This window comes from Akebia trifoliata, chromosome 8 (genome assembly GCF_017979445.1).
Source record: "Akebia trifoliata isolate Shusen 1 chromosome 8, ASM1797944v1, whole genome shotgun sequence".
Classification (NCBI taxonomy): domain Eukaryota; kingdom Viridiplantae; phylum Streptophyta; class Magnoliopsida; order Ranunculales; family Lardizabalaceae; genus Akebia; species Akebia trifoliata.
Genome location: NC_141382.1, coordinates 12,792,392 through 12,805,331, shown reverse-complemented (window position 1 = coordinate 12,805,331; position 12,940 = coordinate 12,792,392). Strand labels below are relative to the sequence as shown.

At 32.5% G+C, this 12,940-nt stretch overlaps 1 long non-coding RNA gene across 50 annotated transcripts; it reads right to left on the bottom strand.

Moving 5' to 3' along the window:
* Positions 1–437: 437 nt before the first annotated feature.
* LOC147396168 (uncharacterized) lies at positions 438–9,943 on the bottom strand. Of its 50 annotated transcripts, XR_015180595.1 has the most exons (11): positions 9,314–9,942; positions 8,741–8,811; positions 6,767–6,849; positions 4,719–4,808; positions 4,583–4,651; positions 4,386–4,477; positions 3,885–3,982; positions 2,011–3,137; positions 1,726–1,769; positions 1,502–1,560; positions 438–680 (listed from the first exon to the last, which is right to left on the bottom strand). It is a non-coding gene; the product is annotated as an uncharacterized LOC147396168 (long non-coding RNA). The 50 variants fall into 50 exon arrangements; XR_015180574.1 differs by lacking the exons at positions 3,885–3,982; positions 4,583–4,651 and adding an exon at positions 8,147–8,570 and having other exon boundaries at positions 2,011–3,102; positions 9,314–9,941; XR_015180578.1 differs by lacking the exons at positions 3,885–3,982; positions 4,583–4,651 and adding an exon at positions 8,147–8,570 and having other exon boundaries at positions 2,011–3,102; positions 4,719–4,785; positions 9,314–9,941.
* Positions 9,944–12,940: the final 2,997 nt, after the last annotated feature.

The window sequence follows — 12,940 nt, the reverse complement described above, 5'->3', positions numbered from 1 at the left end:
AGAGAAAATGACAAGTTTATGGATTTAAAAAAAAAAAAAAAAAAACATTTTCCATAACCAGTAAAATAGGGATACAGCGACGGTCACCGACCGTCGTTATAGGGAGCCACTGAGATCCTCCAACGCAAGGGACTTATAGCGACAGCCGTTATTGGCCGTCGCCATAGTGTATTTTATAAAAAAATATATATATTAGACCTTTAACTACGATTGGCGCCCGTCGCAATTGGGTATTTATTTAAAAAGAAAATATCATTTCTTTGGCTACAGTCGCGGCTGTGAGCTATAAGAATTTTTGAAAATAAAAAAATTTGATTTTACACCTACCCCCTCACATGTTGAATATTGGACATACTCCTATATTTCGAAATTGATGACCTAGATCCCAACTAGCAACATGAAAAGACCCAAAAAAAATTATATTTATCAAAAAAAAGGAAAAGACCCAAAAAAAATTATATTTATCAAAAAAAAAGGAAAAGACCCAAATGCCCCTAAACTTCAATTTTCAAATACATAGAAGAAATAAAGCAAAGAAATTTCATTATGTCAAATATAAGTAAACTGACTCCTCATTGTGATTTTCAAAATTCAATCCACCTCAATTCTCCTATCTAGAATCTGCCAAGAACACACCCGTTAATCAAACTTCTCCTGTCGATGGTAACAAGAAACACAATCTGCGTGTAAAATTCAAGCAATTTAAGTGAAAACCAATTTGAAAATAATCTAAAAAATGCATCCAAAATATAATCAATTGAAAATATATGAAGGTGATGCAGTTCAAATTAAAACATAACAGTTCCACACAAAACATCATAAAAAAAAGTTTGAAACTACATGCAGAGAATGAAATTGGTGTTCTTTAGATTAAATAAGCTAGAAAGCATACAAAATTATCAAGCATTTAATAGAATTTAAAAGATAGAAACAATCCCACATTTATTCTGAAACCCTAAGAAGAAAAATGGAAGAACTTCATTCATCAACCAAATTTTGAGTTATTTTCAGGAAATCAATAATACTAAGATCTGAAATTCTATCAAATATAACAAATGGATACCTAAAAAGCATATAACCAAAAGCAAAATGAACACAAAAATAAAAGAGAGCTTTAAATAATAGTGAAAAAGATAAAAATAATATAGAATTTTCCACATGGTTGAGGCATTGGAAGTAATATATCTCAAAACATGACAAACAATAATAACTAATGATAATATGTAAATGACATTAACATAATGTCTCAATCAGCCTTAAAACAAACAATAGGACCATTTAATGGTAAAAGAACATAAAATATTAACTGTGCTAAGTGGTCCTGTTACTAGAAAGCCAAGTGCAAAGTGAAATAGATTTGAAGGAAACTCAATTCATCTCCTTTGATAACTGGCACTGATAGTATAGGAACTTCTTAGATCAATTTTTTTTTTTGATAAGTACTTCTTAGATCAAATATACAAGGACAATTAGAATAGAAAAAGTCACCAAATAGACATACATTTGAAGGATCAAATCCAAACCCACTCATTTGCATTAGCCGTTGTGTGTCATCAATAGCTGCATTAGCAAATGCATATGAGAATCCATAATATCCAAAGATAGTGATAAAAAAAAATAGCGATGCAAATATACTATATAACATAGTTGAAAAGCCCAGTTCACACATCTATGCTTATGTCTTATGGTTTGTGAAAAAACATTATAATAGTTTCCAATACTCACGATGGCCTATACATGGGTTTTCCAGCCTCAAGACGTACCATACACTACAATAGGAAAAAAAAAAAGTCGTTTGAAAACCAAATTCACTCTGCAGAATCAAGCTAAATAAACCTTGGATTGAATAGAACCTACTAAATTCATAATCGATTTTTCCAAATTCCAACAAAACATCAACAAATTCATCTATCAAACTTGATAGACCACATAGTCATCTCAAAAGAGGAGTGTGATCTAATTCTGTCTGTCTTATGATAATGTATAAACTACGAAGGAGTTCTTTCTCACCTTCATATAGAGATCAATATCAGGATCAGGCTTGATATTTGCTACCTCCTCAACACACACACACCCCAAATGCAGCATATATCGACAAAAGCAAATAAAATTTTCATATCGATGTAATCTTTGTTTCCCACTTTAGAATATTACCATTCTCTGGACTCCTCTGTCAATTCAAAGAGGAAAAACTAAAAAAATATAATCCAATATATCACATACGTATTGAATTTCTAAGTAAATCTAAGCAATGTGGCAAAAGATTCACAGCCAAATTGAGATTTAAATCTAACCACTAACCTTATACCTATCCCAAAAAATGAGATTTAAAAGCCTTCATTAATCCATTGAGGAAAAGATGGTATTTTTCTTAGGAAAGCAACAACCTGCTCCAATAAAGATCACAGGTAAAAACAAGAAAACATATTTGAGGGTTTTCTTTGAGGACTTCCTAGTCTGGTGGGATAGAGATTGCAATATTTCTGAGTTGTAGATCTGTGTTTTTCCTTTCCTAGGTTGGTCTTCTCGTCCTTCCCTTTTTGTCTTTCATAAATTCCTCTATTTATCAAAAACAGGACAAGAAAAAAAACATTTCTTTTCAACACTTAATAATATATGGTCAAACATCTGTCATTCATGCCATACCCCCTTTGATATAATCTGTTATACATTGACAGTCAATTAGTCTCAATCATTAAACTGATCAGCATATGTCATTGCACGTCTGTACACAGCAATATTATCTTCAATTTCAACTTTGAAGTTAATAATTAGGCATCCAACCAAGTTATAAGACCAACACGGAAAGACGAACTGTCATGTTACAAAATCTTGAAATTTAGTGCCATCAAGTTGACACTTTATCAGCTTAAGGAGTTGTAGTTCCTCAATACATTCCTTCAAACAAGTAGATTTTATTAGTAGATGTAAGCAAGAACTGGTGAGTAATGAACCAATTAAATGGAATACCTGTTAAAGAGAACATTTTGGCAGTGGGGGCATAACTAGAAGGTGCAGCAAGAGCTTTGCCAAGCAGATCAAACGTGTAAAAGTACCCACCGGAAACAGCTGCAAGGAGATCAGCTCCCATATCCACTCCAACTACCATAACATGGATACGAAATCATTGACTTTCCCTACTTATACATTGATGGAAACACTCAATCAAAAAGTTTAATGTAAAAAGGAGAATCGGATGAGGATATCAAATTTGATCAGGAAGTAGATCATACCATAAATAATGTCGAGCATGAAGATAAGATAGTCCAACTAAAAATATACTAAATGATTTTCAATGCTTTGATGGCAAGGATCCAATCAGTTGAGCATTCACGAATGAGCAATATAAGAGCTTTAATCAATTTCGGACAGAACAGTGGTTCAAATATCATCAAATCATATACACCGGGATATGCATTCCATGGTCGCAATGAATTGGGAAAACTATAGGAAATATGACTTAGCATAAAATTCACGCATGGTCTATTTCGATTTGGACCCTTTGATTTCAATGATTCTGGAAGGGTGTTGCGAAACTAGAATCCGAACCAAACGCCCCAAGACAAACTACTATGTCTAGTATGCCCCCTCATTTATCTTCTTTATTTTATTATTATTATTATAAAATATCTTGTTTTCTTAGAAAAAAAAAAGGTAAACAGGGTTTTAAGCCCATGTTTCAAAAGCTCAATCTAAACTCTAATAATACCAAATGTTACATATTTTATAGTGTCTAGCTACCTCAAATGAATTACATGTAAAACTTGATCTAGAACATTTAAATTGTAGAAAACTAGAGAAATAATATTGAATTAATAATAACTATATAAAAAAATTCTTATTCTTATTTTAACAAAGAGGAGAAGAAGAAGGAGAGTTGATACCTCAAGGATCCTCTTAAGGAAATGGAAGGTAAGAGCTGAATTGAGCAACATAAATCTGAACCCATCGTTGGGGAAAATCCCAAAAGAGGCAGCACCAGCTATAAAGGCAGGAGTGTACAAAATAAGCATGCCGATTCTACTAGAGATCTTCATCTCTTTGTCTACTTTTTTCTTAGAATTAGTGTTCCAGAACTTGGAGTACTAAAGGTGTTTGCCTCTTATCTCTGATAAACCAGTGGTCGCTAATGAAGCAAAACTGATTATAGACATGGCTGTCATGAAGAGATATGGTGGTGGTGGATACACAAATTTAAGTAACAAAGGCATCATCTCTCTCTCTCTCTCTCTCATTTCAAGCTCGAAAACGAATTTGATGATTTTTTATAATTTTTCAGTTGAATCGATAGAAAAGGTATGTTTTCCTATATTTTATAAGTACACTTATAACTCTAGTTATGCAATCAGATCAATCCCACAAACAAACAAAGGGACTCAAGATACCTTGAATCAATCTCAATAGCCAAATCAACCAAAGGACCAACGGAAGCCCCTTCAAATAGTGCTGCCGCCATCAGAAGAGCGACTCTTTTCTTCTGTACATCAAGAAAGGTAAAACAAATTAAAAAATTAAGCTCATAACACTAAAAAAATATACAAATTAATCGAAAGAAAGATTTCAACAAATATCAAGCCCTAACCTTAAACGAAATTCCAGTAAATCAAATAAATCTAACACATGAAACCATAACATACGGGCCGAAATGGATCTGAAATAAAAAGTTAAATCTGCAGCACAATCTTTAAAAAAAAAATGGCTGAAAATGAGGGGATTACCTGCTTCAGATGATTCTGAACAACGGGTGAAATCTGGCGGAAATTTTTCAGGGAATTGTAACTCCATCTGCTACGAGAAGACGATTGAGACTGAAAGAATGAAGAAAACGAATCCATTTCTTTGATTATCAATGAGAAAGAACAGTAGATGAGATTAATAGCCAAGAAGAATAAATTTTGTGAGCAAATTTGCAAAGAACAATCGTTGAAAATATAAAGATGATGAGATCGAGAGAATCAATGGTTCATCATCAAATTCGTTTTCGAGCTTGAAATGAGAGACAGAGAGATCAAGTTTGAGATGAGTACGAGATAGAGAGATCGAGGTTGAGACGAAGAGGCAGAGAGAGTGAGATCCGATTTCGTCTTAAACGACTCTATAGCGACGGTCAAAATTTGATAGTGACTAAAAGTTGTCGCAATAAATCATATTTCTTGTAGTGAGAACTCATATCCAATTTTTTTTTTCTTTCAAAAATCAATTTCTTTTGGGCTTGTTCCAAGGTTTTAAAAAATGGACGGCTACCGAACTTCCACCTAACTTAAAATTTTAAAATTAAAATTCAACGGTGAATAATAACTTATTTTGAATTTTTTTTTTTTTTTTTTTCCAAAATTCATAGAATTTTGTCCTCTACAACCCTAAAACATTGGATCATGGTTTTTGATGTCACAAGGTGAACCCAAAGACCTTTCTTAAGGGTAAAAATCCTTACTAACCTAGTAAGGCTACTCAGAATCAAAGAAAAATTGGAAAGTAGGTAGGGAGAATCTTATAATTCCACCTTCACCATTCATAAAACATGAGAACGATTCCAATTACACAATGTCAAACAGCATGAGATCCCTACCAAAAACAAACTTCAAAAATCCCACACACTTAGGCCCGATTAGAAATGGTTCCAATGTTCGTTTTTTTATTTTTTTATTTATTTATTTATTTATTTTTTTTATTCTCAATTGGATCAGTTCCAAGAGACCCAATTCTAATCTAATCCAATAAAAAGAGATCCAAAACTTGGATTTTCATTTCCGATTTTAGTTAAATAGTGAAATTACTATTAAAAACACTTTGGGGGAGGGGAGGGGGGGGAGATGAATGGCTATTCTGCAAAATCAAGTCTATTTTATAATTTTAATCAAACAATAGCAAAATAAAAATAATCAGATTTGCAGAAATAACATGTAGTAGTAGAGTTTAGAGAAATTCAAACCACACAAGAGGCATAGATTTATAGTGGTTTGGTGACCTCGGTCCCCACTCCACTTTCAAAACGCTCAAAATCTTGAGCTGATGTATTTTTATTCAATACTTTTGGATTACAACCGTTTACACAGAAAAACAAGCACACCGCCACAAATATTATGTTAGGGACTTCCACCCAAGCCGTTCTAAGACTTCACAACAAGAAATCTTATTGGAGAATAACAAATAGAGTAACTTTCTCTCTTTCCCTAATATTACTAAGAGAACGATCAGAGAAGAAGAAAGAAGATATGGAAAACTTAGAAGTTTTCTCTCAAATCCAAATATATTTTACTTTTCTTTTACTTGATAAAATAAACTCTGAGAGGTCTTTCCTATTTATAAAAGATAAAGGGGGATAGGGTTTGAATAAGAAACCCAAACAAACTAGGATAGACTCTGAAAGAGTCAACAAGTTTGAAGAAACCAAAAGATCAGATCTATCTCAAAAAATAATCGTTTGAAACAGAATTAGAAAAGGTCGTAAGACTACTTCTTGCGAAAAGAAAAGACATGTTCTGTTCTACAGGTATTCTAGAAATTGAATAAGAGGGAAAGACCCCATCAAAGGATTCAACAAGTCAATCATCAAAAAACAAAACAAATCAAATGAAAAAGAACACATACAAATCACTGGATGTTTGGATGTCCACACAGATGCCATGGGCATCAAATGGTGCCATCTGTGTCCTCTCCTCTAGAGGACATGCATGTTGTTTTTGAAACTAGAATTCCATTCATCCATAAAATTGAAAACTCCACAACCAAAGACACCTGAATTGAAAATAATAGCAATAACCACCTTTAAAGAAGCTCCACCAACCAGAAATCCATCAACATCAGGCTGGGCAGCCAGCTCTTTACAGTTTGCACCACTTACGGAGCCTGCAATGAGAAAAAAAAGTGAGTTTAAGGCAATGACAAGGAAGGGAAGTCGAGACAAATTTTTGTTAAGAACAAATTTTCTAGAAATTTAGTATCTTATTCTAACAGCTCCTCAAATGTATTGAGTATTATATAAAATTAGAGAATTATGACAAACATAATAGCTTCCAAAAGGACTAAACATGTAGGATAACTTCTACTTAGTTACTTGGTTAATATATTCCAATATTCATTCCTATTCTTCCCAAAAATCATTAATGCCTTGTAAGAAATTTTTTACAAGGCATTAAAATTTGATTTTCTGAAATTATTAACTTAAAGGTATTCCAAAGACTCAAATCCTTTTCCAGAAATCGGTAGGGAAAAAAAGGTAAGTCTATGGAAGTTAAAAATATGAAAAATAAGGCATGTCTTATCTCTTGGTTTTTTGGATAACCAGAGATATTTATGCTCCCTTCAATAAGTCCACAAGTTTTTCTACTGGGTAAAACATCCATGAGGGTAGTTTTATCAGCACCACTAACTCCAACAAAAGCTGTGAGCACTCCTGGCCTAAATGCTCCAGTAACATTCACCAACAGTTGCAATCTCTCTTCTACTATGCCCTATTGCTTCAGTTCCTGTAGCAATAATGTATAAGAGAGAAAGCAAAAAAGAACTGAAAAGAAATGGCATACAAAGGGCAAAAGTTGCGCCGTACCACAGGCAACATAATAATTGATATTGCTGAAAGACATGGAAAGAGGTTGAAATGGAAGAACCATGCCTTTTTGTTCTCTACAATTTCAAGAAAAAAGCGTACTAAAATATCTTTCGGTCTGAAAACTACTTTGAAAACACATTGATCAAGTAACTAGCCAACCTTTTGCGCATGATTTGGTAAAACACCTTATATACATATTATTATTAAATCGACTTTAATAGGATTAGGAACAATCCAAAACGAACATGGAAAGGGAGACCAATTACAACAAACCCCACATTTCATTAGAGACGGAAATCAAGAGACAGAGTTACATATTCACCCAATACATTTCTACATGTATTGAACTAGTACTCTTTACTTTAGATTAATATTAAATCACCAATTACTTGCACAAGATTAACACTGACCCTCCACCAAATAACCAACTACGTGTCAAAACAGTAGAAGTCAAATATCTGATCTCTAGAAATCAAAAGAAAAAAAAAGTCAAATTAAACATTTAATAATAAAAAAATATATAAATAAAAAGTTTGATCTATCTAATCAAAACTGGACGAATGAGTTGGTGAGCCATGTTTTCAATAGATTTACCAACATAATAGCTCCAAAGACATGGAAAGGTGTGAGCGCTTTGTGTATGTCTTAGGAAACTTAGTTGTAGAAATCATCTATCCTAGATGTCATTTGTGTCCCCTCTCTTGCTCCATAATTCAGCTCCCATGCCTAAATTAATTCAATTAAAACTGGTCCCCAAATCACCTCCCCACTCCTGTACACGAATCCCCTTTTGTATGTTCTCCTGCTTTGTGAAACTACACAGAGTACACCCATACAGATCACCAAAAGATTAAACAAAAATGAGGCACAACCCATTGGCATAAACACCCACCTTCAAAAGGTCACCATTAGCTATTGATCCTAGAATAACAACCAATCAACCCTCACATGTAAAGGATATCTGCAGCCAAGACCATCTTCGAATAGTGGTGTAATACTGTTGTATCATATCCAACTCCTAACATTCAAGTTTTTTTTTTCAAAATTCTAAATTTCTGAAAATTCTGAATCTAATAAGAGAGTTAAAGAAATAACTAAATAGCGGTTTTTAAGAAACCACAGATGGGCATACAAGTCGCTCCAGTTAGGAATTAATCAAGAAGAGAAATTGAGAATAGAAAATCTTACAATCTCCTCATCCAGCCCATTTTCAAAGTTCTTGCAGAAGGGGTCCTTCAAACCTATTATCTTCCAAGATCCTGCAAAATCCAACTTGGATCAATAAAATCTATCAATATGTTATTAATTTCCAAATTTAATAAGATATTCAAATGTTGGATCTTACAGTCGCTCTAGAATAGCAATGTCACCAATTTCTCTTGGAACCGATCCATTGGGATGTTTCCCAAAAGAGACTTAACAATGCACGTTTGGTAAATACTATTGTGATCTATTTTATCAAATGAGTATGATCATTAATAAATGGCACGTAAGCATTAATCATTTATCTCTAGATGATGAAGATGATGTTGAGTTTAAACCAAACTCATTCCCTAAGCATAGGAAACAGAAATCTAGGGTTGTAAATCAAGCTCTGCCAAAACCTCAAAACATTTGAGAGGAAAACATAGTAACTCCAATCTTCTTAGGACACAATTTACTAAAATTCATCACTCAAATCTAGGTTAAATTCTTCCCTACCTTGTTTATTATGAAAAAATGTAAAATTCTAAATAAACAAACAAAGAAATCTGATTGTACCTGAGAGATAGTGAGAAAATTTCCAGTCCTCTTCTTCACTATAACTCCAAACCTTACACAATCTAGTAAAAAACTTCACAAATTTCAAATGAAATTTTAAATGATTTGTTGACTTAAATCCAAGCAAAAAATCTTCTCCATTGTTTTCATATTCAATTGAACTGTTCTCAAAACTCAAATCCGAGAGGGATAAAAAACCTAGAGAGTTTAAAGCCGAGTTTGTCTGAAAGAGAATTTGAGAGAGATTAAAACCCTGGAGACTTGAAATACAATTGCGTCTAAGAGAGATCAAAACCCAAGATAGGTAAAATCTGATTTGAGTCTGAGAGAAAGAGAGTGGAACAGAATATCCATATGAGAGATCGAGTTGAATATAATGTGACAATGAACTGAAATTATCAAAGAATCTAACCTTGAAGAAGATCTAGTGTTTTGAGTGAGAGTTCGAAACCCTAGATCAATAATTTTGAAATCCGATTGCATCTGATCGAAGAGATTGAAACCCTAGATTATTACAAGGGAAGATGCAAACTTGGATGAAATCCGATTGAGTGTGTGTGTGCGTGTGTGTGTGTGTGTGTGTTTTGTTTGTCCGGCATTAAGCCTGACATGGGATTAGTCTATTTGTTGTTTGTTGGATATCAGTGAAAGTTCATTCTAATGCAATAAATTATTTAAAGATGTATTTTATATAAATTTTTAACTGCAAAATATATATCAGTAAGTAAAATCTTATCAAATAATTTTTTTGTCCATTTTTTACTCTAATCAACGTCCCTTAAAAAAAGTTTAAAATTGTTACAGGATTTTCATTATTTTCTTAATCAAAGTTTTTTGTTTTGTAAATCAATTTTATCCTTGTTATTAGTATTTTATTTTTTTACATTTCATATTTAAGGAGCCTAAATAACAAGAAACCCAATAAAATGTTGATTAATTACTTTAATTATAATAGATTATCTTTCTGAACAGTTTATAAAAAAATTTTAATTAAATAATTATTTATAAAAAAATTAGTACTTTTTTTATAAATAATTGTTTAGTTAGGTTTTTTTTAATTATAATTTCCCCTATCTTTTTTAGCCAAGTCAGACTGTAAGATTTTAGATCATAACGTAAGCTCACATTTTAACATTCAAAGACATGATCCAATGGCATAGGGATGTAGAGGAAAATTTTTTTAAGAACTTTGAAAAAAAGAAATTACTGTACGTACACCATTGAATTTTACCTTTTGGATTTGAAAGTTTGGTAGCCATCCATTTTCAAAACCTAGGATGAAGCTCAAAATAGTCTTTTTTTTTTTTCATAAATATGATTTTAAATCAGAGTTTTCCATGAAATCTTCTAGTGTTGATTCGCTAATGTAGTAATCCATGTGGGTCTAATGACCTTTAGTAAGATTTGAGATCTTACTAAGGTTGTAAGAAAAATGGTTATCTTTTTAGTTATAATAGGATTTTTGTTATAATTTGAGAGATGTGAGAAGAGAGAGACGAGGGAAAGGGGAATCCTAGTTTTTTTGTGGGATTCCCTTTTCCTAGTTTTACAAGATTTTTAAGTTACGCAATTCTCATATTGGATTCGTTAAATAAATTTTTTTTGTGAGACAAACGCAAAATTAATGGATAAAGTATCTTACACCAATGTAAGGATACTTTAATAACGGAGACAAAAATGGCAAGAGATTGAGTTGAATGGGAGAGAGAAGGCATAAGCGACTGATTGGGATGCAAATGGCATCAACGAAGGATGGTCGTGATTTGCAGTTTAAAAAAGACATTAAACTACAATAAAAGCCAAGTCATTTTTTATGTAGCGACTGATGGAATTTGTTGCTGAAAATGACTGCTTCATTTTTTCCACAAAATCAGGATCCCTCTTTGGTCATTATGATATAGTGCATAAACATCAAATTAATGAAAGATGGAAGAAATTTGATTGCTCTAAGTCATCGAATTGGGGAACATAAAAAATTTCAACAGCCATGCCCTGTTGAATTTTCTCGTCAAAATTTTCAGTTTTCACTTAGTGGGGTTGTAGGATCTGGTACTTCCTCTTATCAATGAGCTCGGTATGATTAGAGATCCATTATGATTTATGATGATTTTATAGATTTCTTACAAGTCTAACTCAGTTCTTATCGGCAAGATATCTTGTTTCAGATAAGTGTCTCAATCTCAAGTGGGGATAAAAATGGTCTCCACAAATTTTATTATCAAATATTAACAGAATAAATTATTAATTAATGATTTTGTCCAATTCTTTTAGATATCCACCAATCACTTCTCAATCTTTCTACAATTCCCGTGGGTCCTATTGATAAAATTATCATAATTGATGATTCATAGTAATTATGGTGCTAAAAATTAATCTGCTAATAAGATTTTTCAAAATATATATTCAGCAAAAGCATGAATAATCATTCATTTGATAATTTTAAGTGAAAATTATTTATGTAATGATAGTTTATATCTCTATCTCTCTTACTTTTTCTTCCTTTGTCTCCCACCAATTTTCATCTTATCATAAAATGGGATTAGAACTGAAATCCATCCAACTATATAAGATACGATAACCTAGATCTGGACCAAGCTATTGAGATCCAATTTGGTAAGAATATCATCTTATAAGTGGCTGATCGAATAAATTATCGGATTGTATGGATATTTGATCAAACCTAATATCATATACGCATTTAATTATTTTCTTGTTCCAAATATTTAGATCGGATAAAGACCCAAATTTGATCCAATCAATCAATTAAGTGAATGATGATCCAGATCTGATCCAATTCTTATAGTTATGAACAAAACCTTCTCATTAGTATCTTAATATCAAAGGTCCTATTTTTGTCACTAGTGACCGATCCCATCAACAACCAATTCAATCTCCTTCCACTTAGTTTTTACTAATCCACCGTCTTTGCTGGGAAGAAAGAGGTGAGATGGGAGGCATGGAAGGGCTGGGGGGTGATTCTCTACGTTATATATCGTTAAATATAATCAATCTTGAAAGAATTATAGCCAAATGGGCCTTATCATAGTGAAGGGAACTGTACGCAGTCATTATATGAGGTTGAATTTTAGCTTTGTGACGTTAGCACTTATTAGTGAATTCTAAATGGAAAAAGTAATCAAATTTGAAATTAAAACCCAACACCTCATCTTTTTATAATGCCTTATTTATTTATCTTATAAAATAGTTATTTCCCAATAGGGCTACGATATCGTGATCCCCCACTGCGTTTTAGTGTTCTTAGCGCCAACAGTTTACCTTGCCTCCCATTAATACTTATTATTCCAACAAATTCTTCTATAAATAATCATCATGAAATCAAATTTTACAAAGCATCATACACACATTTGAAGCGGGAAACCTTGGTACGTTATGAAATCTGGAGTTGATGATATATAAAACTGTTTCATGCAAAAAATTTACTGAGTTCTCACATAAATATTGACGCTTACTTTTCTGTTTTAATTGCAGTTTAATCATGAAGACCTTACTCATTCTACTGATCATTACCATCGGAGCGATCATGGTAAGTACAAGATCTGATGCAAAATTGGAAGAACATGATGGGATGGCTTCAAAGTTTACTTTGTCAGAGGAACTCAACGAAAA